General features: G+C 44.2%; 1 pseudogene across 1 annotated transcript in view; it reads right to left on the bottom strand.

Moving 5' to 3' along the window:
* Nucleotides 1–1,060, bottom strand: part of LOC110530822 (receptor-type tyrosine-protein phosphatase mu-like) — a 583,690-nt pseudogene extending 582,630 nt beyond the window's left edge. The window contains exon 1 of the transcript XR_016482710.1: nt 662–1,060. The product of XR_016482710.1 is annotated as a receptor-type tyrosine-protein phosphatase mu-like (transcript). The remainder of the gene's footprint in view (nt 1–661) is intronic.
* Between the last annotated feature and the right edge of the window lie 3,940 nt (nt 1,061–5,000).

The raw sequence follows: 5,000 nt of genomic DNA, 5'->3' as shown, positions 1-5,000 counted from the left end.
ACACTTGTGGGTTCCAGACTGACTCAAAACGACACTTGTGGGTTCCAGACTGACTCAAAACGACACTTGTGGGTTCCAGACTGACTCAAAACGACACTTGTGGGTTCCAGACTGACTCAAAACGACACTTGTGGGTTCCAGACTGACTCAAAACGACAGCCAGAAGAAGGGCTCGTGGCTACGTGGGGAGCGTGCCCAAACTCTTTACGCAGGGCATGTCAGACTATCTACATAGAGTTCACAAATAGAATATCAACGAGACAATATTTCCATAATATGTCATCAAATGACCGAAGCAACAACAGTAGGGCTAAGCAACGGAAATAGAAGTCTTTTCACTTTTGAAGTGGCAAGATCACTTCAGGTTAATCACATTAGGCTACAAGTTATTACGGATGGCGAAGTAACGTTAACGGTCAGTCCGCTCAACACTATGACATCCGGAACTGTTGTGGTCCAACTCAAAAGACCTCGGTCGATTTAACAACTAGAAAGAACAGGCAAGTGTGACACTATGTACCTGAAAAGGTGATTGACTTGTTGGGAAACTGTCGATCTATAAGACTGACTGGTGTAAAAAAAAAAATTAAAAAACAGGGCTACCTGACATGATTTTAACGTTAAAACTGAGTGGTTAAATTGAGTGAAATTCAATTCTTACCTTTATAGACTTGTCCTCGTATCGTCACAAGCAAGCTGATAGCAGCCAAGAGACCGTGCATAACTTTATCCATATCGAAACGGACAGCCGTAGTGTTATTAACCCCCCGGTAGCAGGGTTAACTTGAGAGAAATAAACTATTGTTCTGTCTGTCACAAGTTCAATTGTCTGCCTCCCTATACTTCGCATCTAACTGACAGATGGATAATAAAACTGTTATTTTCTCCCTTCTTCCTCGGTTCGGTGTGAGTGACCAACGGCTGCTCCGTATTCGACTTCCAACTGACTTCGCGCGGGGATGAATCTCAAGACTCCGGTATTACACCGGGAGGATAGAGTGGTTTCCGTTCGGCGAGCTCTCTGCCTGCTGTCCTCTCTCTCTCTCTCTCTCTCTCTCTCTCTCTCTCTCTGTCTCTCTCTCTCTGTCTCTCTCTCTCTCTCTCTCGCTCTCTCTCTCTCTCTGCCTCTGCCTCTCTCTCTCTCTCTCTCTCTCTCTCTCTCTCTCTCTCTCTCTCTCTCCCTCTCTCTCTCTCTCTGGTAGAGTGTGTATCGGAGCTCTCTCTCTCTCTCTCTCTCTCCGGTAGTATCGGAGCTCTCTGACTAACTGTGCTGGCAAGCGGGAGGCAGAAACAGAGATGTCCACCGGAACGCGGGAATGGATGGTGTCGGTCACCGTATCCCCTCCTACTTCTTCTAACCGAGTTTGTTTTTTATTGAATTCAGTTTGGCATCTGTCTATCTAACTGCTTGTCTGTTTGTGAGAAAGTAGCATACATTGCAAAAAGTTAAGAATCAATGTAGTGAAATCAGCTTATGTCAATACATTGCAGGCAATGGGAACATATGAGTGTCAACCAGTCAGGGGTGCAACTTGGGTTTTAGAATAATTAATATGAGTTGAACGATGCTCTGAGTTGAACAATGCCCTGACTTTAACGATACCCCGACTTTAACGATTCCCTGAGTGTAACAATACTCTGTGTTTAACAATACCCTGAGTGTAACGATACCCCGACTTTAACGATACCCCGACTTTAACGATACCCCGACTTTAACGATACCCCGAGTTTAAGGATACCCCGACTTTAACGATACCCCGACTTTAACGATACCCCGACTTTAACGATACCCCGACTTTAACGATACCCCGACTTTAACGATTCCCTGAGTGTAACAATACTCTGTGTTTAACAATACCCTGAGTGTAACGATACCGCGACTTTAACGATTCCCCCGAGTGTAACGATTCCCTGAGTGTAACGATTCCCTGAGTGTAACGATTCCCTGAGTGTAACGATTCCCCGAATGTAACGATTCCCCGAGTGTAACGATTCCCCGAGTGTAACGATTCCCTGAGTGTAACAATTCCCTGAGTGTAACGATTCCCTGAGTGTAACGATTCCCTGAGTGTAACGATTCCCTGAGTGTAACGATTCCCTGAGTTTAACGATGCTCTGAGTTTAACAATGCCCTGAGTTTAACGATGCCCTGAGTTTAACGATGCCCTGAGTTTAACGATGCTCTGAGTTTAACAATGCCCTGAGTTTAACGATGCCCTGAGTTTAACGATGCTCTGAGTTTAACAATGCCCTGAGTTTAACGATGCCCTGACGATGTGCTGAGTTTAACCATGCCCTGAGTTTAACGATGCCCTGAGTTTAACGATGCTCTGAGTTTAACAATGCCCTGAGTTTAACGATGCTCTGAGTTTAACGATGCTCTGAGTTTAACGATACCCTGACTTTAGCGATTCCCTGAGTGTAACGATACCCTGAGTTTAACGATGCTCTGAGTTTAACGATACCCTGACTTTAGCGATTCCCTGAGTGTAACGATACCCTGAGTTTAACGATGCTCTGAGTTTAACGATACCCTGACTTTAGCGATTCCCTGAGTGTAACGATACCCTGAGTTTAACGATGCTCTGAGTTTAACGATGCCCTGAGTTTAACGATGCTCTGAGTTTAACAATGCCCTGAGTTTAACGATGCTCTGAGTGTAACAATGCCCTTAGTTTAACGATACCCTGACTTTAGCGATTCCCTGAGTTTCACAATGCCCTGTGTTTAACGAAGCCCTGACGATGCCCTGAGTTTAATGATGCCCTGAGTTTAACGATGTCCTGAGTTTAACGATGCCCCGACGATGCCCTGAGTTTGACGATGCCCTGAGTTTCACGATGCCCTCAGTTTCACGGTGCTCTGACGATGCCCTGAGTATGACGATTCCGTGAGTTTCACAATGCCCTGAGTTTAACAATGCCCTGAGTTTAACGATGCCCTGAGTTTAACGATGCTCTGAGTTTAACGATGCCCCGACGATGCCCTGAGTTTGACGATGCAATGAGTTTCACGATGCCCTTAGTTTGACGATGCCCTCAGTTTCACGGTGCTCTGACGATGCCCTGAGTATGACGATTCCGTGAGTTTCACAATGCCCTGAGTTGAACTATTCCCTGAGTTTAACGATGCCCTGACGATGCCCTGAGTTTAACGATGTCCTGAGTTTAACAATGCCCTGAGTTTAACGATGCCCTGAGTTTAACAATGCTCTGAGTTTAACAATGCCCTGAGTTTAACAATGCTCTGAGTTTAACAATGCCCTGAGTTTAACGATGCTCTGAGTTGAACAATGCCCTGAGTATTAACAATGCTCTGAGTTTAACAATGCCCTGGGTTTAACAATGCCCTGAGTTGAACAATGCCCTGAGTTTAACAATGCTCTGAGTTTAACGATGCTCTGAGTTGAACAATGCCCTGAGTTTAACCATGCTCTGAGTTGAACAATGCCCTGAGTATTAACAATGCTCTGAGTTTAACAATGCCCTGGGTTTAACAATGCCCTGAGTTTAACAATGCCCTGAGTATTAACAATGCTCTGAGTTTAACAATGCCCTGAGTTTAACAATGCCCTGAGTTTAACCATGCTCTGAGTTTAACAATGCCCTGAGTTTAACAATGTTCTGAGTTTAACGATGCCCTGAGTTTAACGATGCCCTGAGTTTAACGATGCTCTGAGTTTAACAATGCCCTGAGTTTAACGATGTTCTGAGTTTAACGATGCCCTGAGTTTAACGATGCTCTGAGTTTAACAATGCCCTTAGCTTCCCATCTTTACACTAAGAATTAGCTGTTCTACAGAGGATGGAAGACAGTGTTTTTGTGTAACAGGAAGTGAACCTTAACACAGGGCATCCTTATAAGGTCAGGATTGATGGCGTGTATGGTCGGTTAGTTAGCTCAATCACGCGTGGGGCGGGGCATGGTTATGTGAGGGCTGTAGGTAATGTTTTTCTATGAAAGAACGGTCTTGTTCTTTGTGGCATCAAGTTTTCACCGTGAAGAGTTTAATTTCACATGGTCATGTGTTAGGTGTGCGCTCATCGGGAGCTTCTATTGAACAATCCCATACCTGGGGATCTAACCTCGTCTGTCGTGCCGATGTCACTCAAAAAGCACATTAACTCTAGGTCAGGCTTCAGGTATGGGGTCCCGACGAAGACAAGCCATGTGAAATTAACTCTTCACAGTGAAAACTTGGTCTCACAGAGAACAAGGCCTTTCTTCCATAGAAAAGCATTTACCGACAGACCTCAGACCTGTTGCCGAATTCAATGGTATTTTAGAAAGAAGCCTATTTCACTCAGGGTTCTTTTTCACCCTCTCGCCATTAAATCAGGTTAAGGAGAAAATCAACGCCTTTGAAGCCTGAATAGACAATGTACGAACCGGTCCACGGGGGGGTGGATACGAGTGTATAGCCAGCTGCACGCATTCCCTTTATATGGTAAGCTAAAACGAGTCAATATCGCCATCTGTCGGCCATTTTGGGCCTAATGAGAAATCAACACAGTAGCAACATGAATGAAGCTGCGACTGTTAGTTAGAAAATGACTCTGATAATAATCTCATACTGTTTATGCTGGGGTCATTCTTCTGCATAATAGTGCAGGTTCATTCATGAATTCGGCAACAGGTAGAGCATCAAATTAATGTAGCCTATTGGTGGGAGAACAAGGGGGGGAGGGGACATTATATACTTCCTTAACCTATATTAATAAAGTGCCAAATTTGAAAGCAATGTCCCCCTTTATGAACTTCTCATTCAGTGGTTTATTAGCATGAAAGTTCTCATCTGTTATACAGAGCATTCAGAAAGTATTCAGACCACTTGACTTTTTCCACATTTTGTTTACGTTACAGCCTTATTCTAAAATGGATTTATAAAAATTTTAAAAATCCTTATCAATCTACACACAATACCCCATGATGACATCACAATACCCCGTGATGGCATCACAATACCCCATGATGACATCACAATAACCCGTGATGACACC

This window comes from Oncorhynchus mykiss, chromosome 8 (genome assembly GCF_057628025.1).
Source record: "Oncorhynchus mykiss isolate SJ-2025 chromosome 8, ASM5762802v1, whole genome shotgun sequence".
Classification (NCBI taxonomy): domain Eukaryota; kingdom Metazoa; phylum Chordata; class Actinopteri; order Salmoniformes; family Salmonidae; genus Oncorhynchus; species Oncorhynchus mykiss.
Note: the sequence above shows the minus strand (reverse complement) of the source record. Positions and strands in the feature narration are given on the sequence as shown.